This window comes from Camellia sinensis, chromosome 9 (genome assembly GCF_055761805.1).
Source record: "Camellia sinensis isolate YWXY chromosome 9, ASM5576180v1, whole genome shotgun sequence".
NCBI lineage: Eukaryota > Viridiplantae > Streptophyta > Magnoliopsida > Ericales > Theaceae > Camellia > Camellia sinensis.
The window spans coordinates 167,104,828-167,119,207 of record NC_138969.1 but is presented as its reverse complement, the minus strand read 5'-3'; positions in this window follow the sequence as shown (position 1 = coordinate 167,119,207).

The following is a 14,380-nucleotide window of genomic DNA, read 5'->3' as shown; positions in this document are numbered from 1 at the left end:
TATGAAAAAACAATGGCTGGGGGGCTGTTTTTCATTTTTGCCCCCCGAACCCCTTTTTGTCGACTAAATTCATGACATTTTCAACTCTAACTCCCAACGTAGGTGTCCTATTTACGTACCGTCTGTCCCTACATGTCACATTTGGCACTGGGAAGTTTCCCATTATGTTAAAACAGAGGTTCAGGGGTTGTTTTTCATTTTCGCCCCCCAAACCCCTTTTCTCGACTAAATTTATGACATTTCCAACTCTAACTCCCAACGTATGTGTCCTATTTGCATGCCGTCTATCCCTACAAATCACATTTGTCACCGGGAAGCTTCCCGTTATGAAAAAACAATGGCTCGGGGGCTGTTTTTCATTTTCACCCCCTGAACCCCTTTTTGTCGACTAAATTCATGACATTTTCAACTCTAACTCCCATTGTGATCTCCAACTAAATCAAGCCGAAGTGTTCCACTTAGACGAGGTGGACCACATGCGTCTTTTTTTTTTCTATTCTGAGATTCATTTTAGGATTATTGTTCATAAAGAATCTAATGGGGATTTTTACGTTTTGGTTGTTCGGCTAACCCTTCTATTAGGGTTTTAGTTATTTGAATTTTATTGTGAAAGGAGACTATAGTATAGTTCTCAGTACAGGATGACATATTGGAGAGTTTTGAAGTCTCATCTATCCTTTATGAGCATTTCCTCTCTTTGGGTGGTTCTTCTAGTTAGATTGCATCTGCTGTTTTGTTTCCTAGGAAAGGATGTCTTGTCTTTTCACTTTTTCCCTTGAACATATGCTTCCACTAGTAACTGTACACATACTGTCCTGCTGGCAGACTCATATACATTCCTATTCCTTATGCTGTCTCTTGTAGTTATTATGGTCTTAATTCTTTCTAATGTGCACAGGTATATTTCAGCGTTTTCGTTGGATTCTCCATGAAGAAGAAATTGACAAAAGAGTTCAATTTCTGATTGAAGGTTTATTTGCAATAAGAAAAGCCAAGTTTCAGGTGCGGTCTTATTTGTTTTTGTAGATTATTAGTAGATTAGTTTCTGTGAGTATTTAGCAGTGAAGAATGGTCTTAACCTAAACTGCTTCATGTCTATGTGCATATGTAGGGATATCCAGCTGTTCATCCAAAGTTGGATCTTGTTGAGCAAGAAGATCAGCTAACTCATGAAATCTCTCTTCAGGAAGAGGAAATAGACTCATAGATTGCTTTACGTATATGCATATCCTTTGGGCGTTTTAACTTTGGTGATATATCATTCTAATGCTTGTTATTGCCCACATCTAGATATTTTGGTTCCGGATCCACAGTTCTTGGAGAATGAGAAGCGATATGAAGAAGTGAAAACGACAATACTCTGTGAGGAGTCTGAGGATGATGCAGATGCAGGTTCAAATGCAGGCTTAGATGATAAGGATGATGAAGAATCTGATGAAGAGGATGAAGAGAAGATGGAAATAAAAGATGAGACAGACAAATCTTGTAAACCTTTGGAGGACAATGAATTGTCAATGCAACTTAAATGTCTCCTAATTGTCACCAACAGAATTCTCTTCCTTCACAACTTCTCATTTGAAGTATTCTTTTTTCTAGGTAAGAGTTCAATGAATGACAGTCTTCGATGGTAATGATACAATGTATTTCATAGTTGAAATTGCGAAGGTTTTTGTTGATGGTTCGTGGGCTGCACAGGGGTGGGTTTATGTCATATACAAGCATATGGTGGAGAATAGGAGAGAGAGAAGCATAGAAGAGTTATATGTAAAGTAGGTGTATAAAGGCTTTAGATTATCTTCATATGCAGTAGTCTATTGTATTGATTAATCAAGATGAGATGCCAAAAAATGTATACAGTATCAAAATGTGATATTTCATTGACTTGGCTAATAGGCATTCATTTGGGTGCTCTCTATATAAGTACAGATTTAAGGGATAGTTGATGAGTACAAAGCCTTATATATGTGCTCACTTCATATACTGTGAACCATTCGCATTTTTATACATCAAGATTTCAGTGAGCCCTAATGATACGTCTTATTTGTTTCGAACATAATCTACCTTAACTAACATCAGTTCTCATAGTGTCTATTTTGTATTCATTTACAGTGGCCTCTAACAAGACTAAACTTTGCACCAATTAAGGAGGCAACATTCTACAACGTACGAATGTTGTTAGCCAATAGAAATCTAGAATGAGTACCACATAATCAGGTTAGAAACTTAAAAGCATAAGTTAAAGCGAACATATTAAACAACTCCCATTGAATTAATGAGGCAGACTAACTCCCACATTGATGGCATTTTCAACTCTTAATGCGAACATATTTAAACAAAGTAAGTGTGACATTAATGATATTGTTCTTACCAAAAAGCAAACGTCGGATGCCTAACTTAGATTCCCAAGAGTTGGGATAGTTTGGCGACTACGCTATTAAGATGCTCAACCTTTATATTTGTCTCCTCCCTTGCTTTTTGTTCCTCCTCTCGCTCTTTCAACATCTCATTAGCTAATTGAATGCGCTCCTCTCGCTCTTTCAACATCTCATTGTAACATCTCTCGCACTCCTCTCGCTCTTTCATTAACTCGTCGTGATCTTTTTGTCACTCCTCATGAAGTGCCTCCACCTCAGCGCGCATTGCCTCCATGTCCTTATCGCGTGCTCGTGATGCAGCTATGATAGAGGGTTGTGGGCCACTTCCAAATCCAAGCAAGTACCTTTTCTTCTGTCCAAGCACTTTCCTTGAAAGCTCCTCGTGTGTCAATGGCGCCCTCGACTCAATGGCAGCCGATTGTACATTGACCATCTCTTGCTATCATTGCAAATACATAAGACAAAGAAAGGTAACTAATATATATGTATTATTGGTCACTATGTAAAGTCATATTGAACACAATTATTTCATTGTTACATACTTACATGCAGCCCACTGCATTTCGGATGGATCCAATCATTCGTTTTCTTGGAAGTGTGGCTGTCCTCGTAGAACTTAGGAAAATCCAACTCTCCAGTTTTTGTTACCTGTTAACACATCAATGTATAACAGAATGACATTTTATGCACGAAATTTGAGCCATAAGATTTTTTACAGACACTGTCACACCCCGAACTTGCCCCTAAAAGTTCGGCCATGACCCATTCAAAACAGACATATAACCTGGTATATATAACATATGGGGCCTTGACGGAAGCACAAAATATTAGAAGAATATAAAACCAAACAAACTCCATTGAGCCATTTCTAACATGCCAGGATCTTATACATTACATGCACCATAATAGGTTGATAGAATCCAAAAATATTCCTTAGCAGTACTTATACACAAGCACATATACAGACCCAGCCCTGTAGTCGGGCGTATAATAAAAAAAACTGTTGAAGTTATATACATTCAACCTTGGAAAGATAGCCAAGAAGTAAGCTAATTATCTTAATAGACTTCGCAAAATAAGTGGCCTCAAAAGTGCTTGGGTACACGAAGGTTGACAAAAGAAACTGGGCGTCATGGTTTAGGATTGACCACCTGGTTGATTGCCTACAGAAACAGACATAACAAATAGTGAGCCGGGCTCAGTGAATAGTAATACATGAATGAAACAATGCTCAACCTGAAACAATCACAAAGTTAGCCTGATTCTGTATTCATCTCATAATGGCCTTAGGCCCAATCTTGAACATAACAGCTTGGCATATCACATTCTTAAGTCATAGTGGCTTAAAGCCCTTGAACATGGTGGCGTAATGCCCTTGAACATAGTGGCACAAGGCCCTTAAACATGGTGGCACAAAGCCCTTGTAACATGTGGCACTAAGGCCCTTGAAAGTGTGGCACAAGGCCCTTGTAACTTGTTGGCATTGAAGCCCTTGAAAGTGTACTTATACGAACTCAAGAGGTGTCTCACACGGATTCTAGAGGTGGCTCACGTCGTAGCACTTAGTTCCGTGTAGCACTTTGTTTCATATCATAATAACTTATATTGAATGGCCGTAGGCCCAGAGTCTTATAGAACAAAGGTGTTTTATCTTTCCCATCTCATTCATTACATACTTGGAACATACTTGAGCATGTTAAAGTTGCGTACTTGAGACATTAACATAGTTGCGTAAACGAAACGCTAATGAAAATCATTAGTCATATGTAAAGAGGATAATGATACTACTACTCACAGTGTTGCGATGATGTGCTTGTTCTTCCCGGAGTGTGCCCTGCACACATTCAACCTTACACAATTTAGTTTCCTTTCCATATTAGATCACTTTCTGTTTCGTTTTACTTCGAAGGAATTTATACATATTAAAAGGCATCAAATACATATTCCAACAACATTGGAGGGTTCTACACGCAAAACGGAGCAAACAGTATTTTTCAGCATGAGCCGCACGTGCGGCTGTGAGCCCCGCACGTGCGGCAGTTGGCCCCGTACGTGCGGCCCTGAGGTCCCGCACGTGCCTTCTTAGCAGAACAAAAGCCCCAAAATTGCCCTTCTCCCGCACGTGCGGCCACAACCCCCGCACGTGCGGCAGCACTTCCCGCACGTGCGGCCATGACTCCCGCACGTGCGGCGATTCTGCACTTCCAGTCCGAAATTTGCTAAAAAATTCCATTCTTTTAGGAGTGTTTTCAAGGCTCTAAATTGAAACTTCTAGGTGCTAAATCAAGGCTAAAACAACATATAAATTATACATACAACACACCAAAATTCATCTAACTTGAATTGGGCTTATGAATATAACTCAATTGATTTGGAGCAACCATAGAAGTTCATCCACATATCATTGTTCTTGAAGCTCTTAACTTTAAACCCACATACATAAATATACAAAACATGGCATAAACATGGATAGCAATTCTTAATCAAATAACTTGAATTGGTCCAACATGCACAAATAGTAGGATTATCATACCAAGTCTTTAACATACACATGTTTCCAAACTTTTATCACACTTAGCTCATACCATAGCCAAATCTTACTACTTCAAATTGAAAAAAGAGAGTTAGATTAGGGAAGTTGAATTCACCTTAGCTTCAATCTCAATTCCTCCTTGCTCTCATCCCCTTTTCTCTTTTCTCCCAAGAAGATGCTATGGAAAACTTGCTAAGTCTTAAGGTCATAAGACTCTTATAAGCATGTATATATATAAAGCTTGAATAGGGACAAAAATTAATCGTTTAAGCATCCCCAAATTGAAATTTCACAGAAGTGCTTAATATTACTTAAAAAATATGCTTATTATATATGTGAAATCAATTCCAGATAATTAAGCCTCTAAGGCTTCCAATTTCTGATCTAAGCATTCTCATGTAACAGATACTTTCCTTATTGAACAGATAGACATTCTTAAACATATGCTTTAAACATAGAGTTAACTTTCTTATCCCTAATTTCTCATGGAATTACACAGTAAGCATTCAAAATCACAAAATAGGATCCGAAAATATAACAAAGAACATGTACGAGGGTCGGGTTATTACAGACACTATGTCAATACGGGAAGAGTTGTTGCAGACAGATTTGTAGTTTATGCAGAGTTCGAATTCAAAGAGAGTATCATTAATAGATTTATATTTGTCAGACAGATCTTTTGCAGATTTTTTCCAACATAGTATCATTAACAGATTTTTTCAAACACAATTGTACCAGAATTCAAACAGATTTTAAATTAAGATTTTTGCAGATTTCTTCCAACAGATTTTTGCGAACAGATTTTTGCAGATTTTGTCAAACAGATTCTGTCCAACAGATTTTTGCAAATAGATTTTTGTAGATTTTTCCAAACAGATTTTGTGAAACTGATTTTTTTCAGATTTTTTCACACAGAATTCAAATAGAATTTTTCTGATAGATTTTACAGACAGTTTTTGAATTCAAACAGAATATCATTAACCGATTTGTAGTTTAGGCAGGTTTCGAATGCAAACATGTGGCAAAGCTATCATTAACATATTTTATAACTGGCCCAAATCATTAAAGTTTGATAATGATCGGTACAGTTGGTTAGGGAGAGTTAATTGGTAGTAGAGTTACATTGTAGTCATCTTATATACAAGAATTGAAGTGTGATAGACGCAAAATCTTTCAGAACAAAAAAAATTTGAGAATTGAAAAATAAAAAAAAAAAAAAAAACCCTCTAAAGGTCCAGTGGGAAAATGAGGAAAGTCACCATCACGATGCCATTCAACATATGAACTTATGCAAATGAACATTGTATTTGATTTGAACAACATATGTGGATATCGTATTTGATTTGAACTGATTGACCAAAATTGTTATATCATGGTAAACCAAAATCTGCTCATGCATACAATCACACGTCAGTCATCTACTGATAGCCACTTATAATCACATTAGATTATGTGTATTCTAACATGTGTGTGTACAGGTATATCTGCGTACTGTGAATGTATTGGATTAAATCTAAAACAAATAGAGCTAAAAGACTAATACATGCATATACAAGCAACATCCCTTATTTGGTGTGGATACCAAGATGACTAGTAACTTGGTATCTGCATACTGTGTCTGTATTGGATTAAATCTAAAACAAATAGAGCTAAAAGACTAATACATGCATATACAAGCAACATCTCTTATCTGGTGTGGATACCAAGATGAGTAGCAACTGAGTTAAGGACCCAGGCCATCATATAGAAGAGAATTTAAATGCAAGGAATCTTGCCTCATTCACCTATCGTGAAACTAAATGTGAGTTTACAACTTCATCATCACCACAATCAAAATCATGTGGGAAATGCACAACCATAGAAATCTAGGAATGGGCCATTTTTGCTTAAAAGATTACATTTGAGTTCAAAGTTTAACGGCAAGGGAGTCTTCGAAATCCACCAACTTGATCCAAAAACTGCCAATCAAATTCGAAGACTTTGAAACAAAAACCTACAAAATCAATCACCAACTTCTCCAGCGTCCATTAAGGCATATCATTAAGAGCTCTAAAGTAATAATTCAGAACCCAAAACGCAGATTGGAGCTTGACTAATAAAGTAGGAGATCTCGTTAGAACAAAAAAGGTTTCAATAGAATTTATCTAACATAAATCTCTACCATTTTGATGAGTGGTGTTTTTTTTTTAATTTTTAATTTTTATATATCTATCTATCTATGCTATTATAAAGACAAGGGCCAATTTGATGTTTTTGTCTCACTTTTTATCTATACTATTATAGAGATCTCTAACATTTTATTTATTTATTTATACATTTCAAGGAACGGTTATGTTGTCCATGGAAAATAATCATAATGCGCACACAATCCCTAATTTTTTTTTGTGATAATGCAACTACTTAGCTCTTTTTCTTTGCTTTATACTTTAATAACAATACTAATATACTCCAAAAATATCCCCTATAAATCACAACATAACATTTGCATATCCAAACAACATATAATGGATTTATGTTTAAAAAAAATCAATCTCACCATAGCAGCCATGGCGATAGGAAATGAACGAGACCCATTGGTATGATTGTACGACAATTGACTCCTATTACTCTTGCCAGCTTTTGACCGTTTCTAAACATAAGACAAGTAGATGAAAAATTTTTTGTTAAGTATTAAGGCATATCACATTTTTGCATAGATGTATGTACTCTTTCATAGCCTATTATTTTACCTGGTGAGATGCATCTGGCCATGCCACATCGATCAAATGCTTCCCATCATCTAAACTCACCCCTAGGGGCGGATGAGCATAGATCTCATCACGTGGAAGTCCCTCTAACAGTTCGAATTCTTGCTTCAAGGTGTACCTCCAATCTTTGTACAACCCATACGCCTTCTTATCGACAATCTGTTGTGCTTGTAAGTCATTGTGGAAATCGTCTCCAATTTGAAACTTGTCCTACAAGCATAACAAATGGAAATTGTAATCATTAAATAAAAATATTTCTTATAAGTATACATAATACAATTAAATGTTGTGGACAAGTAATATCAATTACAAGAACAGCTTGGATAACGGCAGATTTTGTAGTATCATCAAGATCCTTCCATGACTTTACATCTTTCACAGAGCACAAGCTCCTAATTTGAATTCCTAACTCGTTAGTTGCTAGAGTGGCATACTTGCCAGTCATTACGTTCAACGCACGATCGATTTGAACATAACATTTTTTCCCTTTCTTGGCTCTAATTATTTTTTGTATTCCTTTGCCAAGTGTCGGTCTGTGTACACGTCAGGGCTTCGAAGTCCCTGTTAACAAAATATCAATACGAAAATTGCCTATAATGGCAAGTGATAATTGACAAATTTGATACACTTTAATCTTACCTACGCCACTCGACTGCGTTTCGGATGGGGCCTGTGTCTCATCAGAATCAACCATTGGTTGGCTAGTGGCATAATGAGATGGACCCACATTTGACCATACAGGGACAAGAGGAGATGGCGTAACGGTTGATCCTAAAGGAATAGTAGCCGGCGAGTCTGTTATTGTGCTCGTGATTGTTTTTTTCTGAAGCCGACCAGTCTTTAAGCCAGGAACCATTTTCCAATCTACAATAACACAAGCACCACTATAAAGCATGATATACATGAAATAAAATACATTCTAACGCATGAACTACATAGATAAATTAGACAAAATTAAAGTACACAGCATGACATAACTAAACTAATACATGCTTAATTACATTATAAAGCATGACAAACATGAACTAAATTACACAAGCCTACACTAAAAATAAATAAAAAAATTGTCACAGAAAACAAGTACTAAAATAATGATTGATTATTGCACTTTCCAGCTACAAGAATAAGGAATGGATCACCTCAGGGCATCTAATTCTTATGTGAATACGGGACAAAAACTATAAGTCTACCGACCTTGAACTGAGGGGTTGGCCTGTGATCTGCCTGCTGCCGTGCTCTGTTCTGAATATGTTATTGGTCTGCTATGCCATACTACCGGTTATGCTGCTAGGCAGCTCTGTCCATAGTTAGTTTTGTGTTGTTTGGTGTATGGATTGTAGCTGGCTGCTAGCTGTAACACATCCGCGAGGGACCCCGCTACAGTTCAGGACTCTCAATTTGTGTCACGGTTCTAAATATGAACCAAAGATTCCAAATCTGGCAAATCGTTTTGAGAAACAGATTTTTGAAAAGAAATGCCAAACATGGACTGCTTTGCCAGATACAGAGTCGCCACCTAAATATTTTATTTTTGGGGGAATTTAGGAAACCTTGACTCGGTGCCAAAGGCCACGTGTTCGTCATCACCAAAGTTGCCTCGGCTTGGGAACTTGGGTACGATTGGGGAAAGTCAGCTATGAGCACCCCCTCTCGCCCGATCCGAAGATCGGCCTCTACTAACCATGATATCCGTTTTTGAAAACGTCATGTGTTCTTATTCTGGTTATTAGCCTAGAATTACTATGTTATGCGCACAGCAAACAAGTATAGACTAGATTGCCTAATTTGGGAATAAGCATTGCATATCCGATTGTTTTGGAAAAATGTTTTGGAATTTGCTACTCGCAAGTAGGCTAAAACACAGATTTCAATGAATCATTCCAACTCAGACAATCCAACCTTCACCCACAGGCATTCAAGCAGTTATATCACATAAGCAGCTAGCCTCATGGTAATCATGTTATCATGGCAACACTCACACGCATGCAAGGATGCTAAAGCATAAATACTTACATCATACTCCGTGTCAAAACAAAAACTAGTTAGTAATCACATGCATGATCCTAGTTCATGTTAAAAATGGCTAGTGCAACACATGCAAAGATGAAATCTAGACAGGCTCGGCTATTCTAAACATGGCATGTGAAATGTTGCAACTAACACGTATTTAATTTGGAATTGAAACACAATGCAGTTAGCATGATGTGCCGAGCCTGGTGTATGCAAGACAAATGTATGAATGCACACATGCATAGCATAAGGTATGCTAATTTAAATATGACCTAATACTAACCATCAAAAGCAGGTAAGTAAAAGGGAGAAAGAAGTGGGGGTTGGAAGACATGCACACACGCACCCACACTTATTACAAATTCACCCTCGCTCGGAGGGACCAAAAGAATAATACAAATTAATTAACCTACAAGCTAATTAATTATTACAGACCAATTAATTAATTAACAAATTAACTAATCTAATGAAAGCGGTAAACGGCCTCGGGAAGAGAGCCCAATGCAATGTGCGCTCAGCTCCGCTCGGAAAGTCACTGCCATGCACAAGTTTGCCTCTGCTTTGACTGTTCTGCTTCTCTAAAAATTGCACAACTTCCAAGGTTGCTTCTCTGAGTGTTGTGAGACACTACCGGCTGAGTGAGATCATCACCGGCCATTTAGAATGGTCATCGGCTAGACATTATGCTCTCGGCCAAACCTGTTTTGCCGGTCGGCACCTAACATTGCCGACCGGCCAATTATTCCTGCTGAAACCTGTTTGACAGCAGCAGAGGGCAGACAAGGCATGGCAATGTATTTCAAGCAAATGTATGCACCAACCACACTCCTTATCATGTTTATGGCTCAAAGGAGCATGGTACTTGATTCTCGGACCACCAATCGCGCATTTCGATGCGTGATGGCCCAAAGAGTCAAAGTGTGCATTTTAATGTCAAATGTAATGCACACAAACACATAGGGAACCCAACCTCAATCATGGTGATTCAAGAGGCAAGGCATGCATGCCAAATGCAACCTAAACATGTGAGCTAAATATGCAATATGAGCATGCTAGCAAGTAATGTACATTAGGCACACAACCTAAGCAAACAAGCATGCAAGGCATGAAGCAATGTAACAACATTTGAGCAACATGCAAAAGGTGGACTTAGGCTAATTTGGGCAGCTCTCAAATAAGCCCGAAACAGTGGTCAAATGCTATGGAAATGAGGGCGAATGTTCATACAAACATGCATGCACACATGGTCTAACACTTAAGCACAAAGTAGCAACTTTTAAACACATTTAAAAGAGACTATTATGGACAAATGGCAAGCACATTAAACTCTGAAAAATACATGAGGGATGATGCCAAGTCAACCTATCAATGCAAGCAAGGCATGCAATTATGTTCAAAACTCAAGGCAAGCCAAGGGGCTTAAACCATGGCTATATGAAACAAGTCCCAAAGGGCCGAGGGGACTTAAAACAGTCCCAATGTAGGTCGAGACAAGGCCCAAAACACACTTAGATGGCATCTAAATGGCCTACACAAAGAAGCATATACAAAGGTCGAAACATGGGGCATGAATGTAACAACCCTCATACTGTTTATCGATTAATGACTGATAGATTACCAATAAACACTGATTACCGTTAAACTGAGCTGATTAAAGTACTGAACTGACTGACTGAAAACTGGAACTGAATTGACCGAGTATGAGTGTTAATCTGTATTCTATCTGTTTGATTGTTTATTTGATCTGTTCACGTTCCATGTTTAAACTGCTAATTGAAGGCCTTATCGGCGGTCGAACTGGGAATTGATTGATGTTTCATGATCATCATGATTTATGTGATTTTATGGTGTAATTATCAAAAAAACTGATTAGGTATGATTAAATTAGATTAAAATGAGTTGAATTGCAATGGTTGCCGTAATTACACAATTGCCACCCTTAGTGGCCCACTCAATATAACATATTTGAGCCTTACACTTGACCACATAACACATTTGATCAGCCTTTTCCTTGAGTTCCACCGAGTAGAGAGAGAGATGAGAGCTTTAAGAGAGAATTGAGTTCATGTTTGTGAATTGGCTTGAGAGACTTGAAGGAAATTGAAGTGTATTTGCATATTTGAGCTCCCTCACTCCTAATTCTACACCTAAGGTAGATCATTCATCTTCTTAATTGTGTCTTTGAGTTGTTCTTGCATGGTTCATGTCTAATTGTAGAGCTAAGTCATGAATTGGTTCATTAATGGTGAATTGAAGCTCACTTCATGCATGCATGTTTGAATTAATGAGTTTTCGAGTTGAATTCATGGTAAAATGGTGCATGCATGTTCATAATTTTGTAATGGTCCATGTTTTCAACTTGTTTTGGGATCAAGTAGCTCCTTAGAACATCAAACTGGAGCTTCAAAATGATTTGAATTCATGCATGTTTACATGTTCATATTGTTCATGAATTGGTTTGAAATTGAGTGTGAATTAAACACCTTTGGGCTTTAATTTCTCAAAATTGAGCTTTGAACCGTGTTATTCTATATGTTTACAAGTGTTTTCTGGAAATTCAGCCCAAGAGGATCAGTTTTGATGCTTTTGAACCTGGGTTTTGGCTTGGAGGTGCAATCTGGAATTCCCAGATTTTGCACATCCGCTCGAGCGGAGGAAGTTCCGCTCGAGCGTGGAATCCGAGCATCCAGTATCTTTGCACTGTTTTACAGTCCGCTCGAGCGGGGGATTGGGCGCTCGAGCTGATTCATGTGTCTCAAGCTCGAGCGTCCGTCGAGCGGAGATTTCATCCATCCAGTACTTTTACAGTACGCTCGAGCGGGAAAGTTGACGCTCGAGCGTGTACCTTTGTTGCATGTCCGCTCGAGCGGGTAAACCTGAGCTCGAGCGGGAATCTGTTTTTCTGAAAATTCCGAAACTGTTTTCTGATCACATCTTTGCATCCTCATCCCATTCTAGGCATTCTTAGGCCTAGTTTAAAGCATATTGTTGAGGAGACAGATGTAGAACACACCGAGACATTAGGGATTAAATTATGATATTTCCCAACTGTGTAGCTTAGTGTGTGTTCAACCTGTGAACTGTGTAGGGTTGGCGACTAGGGAGACACGCTCTAGCACACTGTAGCCCGAACACTGTGAGTAACAATTGTGTAAAGATATGTTCAACTGAGAATGTTTTCTGACTGTTTAACGAAACTGCTTTCTGAAGTACTTATTGTTAATTGTTGAATGTATGTCCTATATTCTGAAATGTATTGTGGCATCCTTAGCAACTATTGTATATTGTTACTGCTACTGTTACAGAGATCTCTGTCGGTTCCCTCGCGGAACCACTACTGTTTACTGACTGATGGCCATCATTACTGTTTGGTCTTTAAGACCTACTGTTTACTGCTATGCTAATGGATGTACCACATATGACTGAATAACTGTTCTGACTGAAGGACTGAAGTATTGTTTAATGAACTGTTTTCATTACTGTAAGGACATTTCATTCTTAACCTCTTTACGCATTATGTTATTCACTGGGCTTTAGCTCACTGTTTATATATATATGTAGGTGCTCAGCCACCAGATCGGAGCTAGGAGCGCAGGTTAGACTCCAGTTTTGTCAAGCCAGCCTTTGTGCCTCACTGTGAGGTTCCGAGTTGCCATGCTATGGCTTTGGGGTGTTTTGTTTTTCCCCCATCTGTCCCCACACTGTTGGACTACTGTATAGACTGTCAGCTGCTAACTGTACTGTTACCAAGGGATTAGGTCCCTGTACTGTGTAACTGTAAATTTTGTATAGACTGTACTGCTTGTATATGTGAATGCATGAAAAATCTTTTTGGCATGCAGACTGTCACAGCTCAATGGACATTATTTATTTACTGTATTGGCTTCCGCCAGGCCCTGTACTCTGTTTTACTATGTTATTGTTCTGCAGGCCTTCGGTAATCTCGGATTACTGGCCGGTTACGGTGCTAAACCCATAGGGCCGGGTTTGGGTCGTGACAATGAAACACCAACCTTTTAAAGCATTAAAGAGGCATCAAATGCAAGCATACAAGCATAGAGAACGGACTGAAATATCATAGCTAATGGTGCCAAACCACTGAAATGATGCAAATAGAGCATGGTAGAGGAGCCAACACTCAAAGCATACAAGCTAGATTGCATGGTAGCTATACAAAGCAAGTCATGGATGACCCAAACAACCAAAATTAGACCTAAAGCACACTAAAACATGCATAAAAGCTTCACAAAGCTAAGCCAAAACAAGTAAGCATAGTGGTCTAAATGCTAGATACATGTTAAGGCAATTTCATGGCATTACAAGACAAGTATGCAAAGCAAGCATGGTGTGTCTAAAACAAGTAAAAACAGTGCTATATCATGGAAAAATAGGCACAAATAACATTTAAGACATGGCCAACATGAACTTAAAAATGGTGCTCACTCATGAGGCTAAAATGGCACTTTTTGAAGACAACAAGGAGAGGGGATGACCCTCTCCTTCCTAGGACCTTAAACCACCATCCTCACCACTGAAATCCCTCAATATTTCAGTGGTAAGGAGGCCCAAACAAGGTGGTCCCGAAACTCACCAAAAATAGCACAAAATGGGGCCAAACAAGGCCTAAGAGGGGGGTAAACGACCCCAAACACAAAAGTGACCTTAATGAAGTATCTTAAACACAAAAAAACAGAACTTTTTTATGTTATACACAA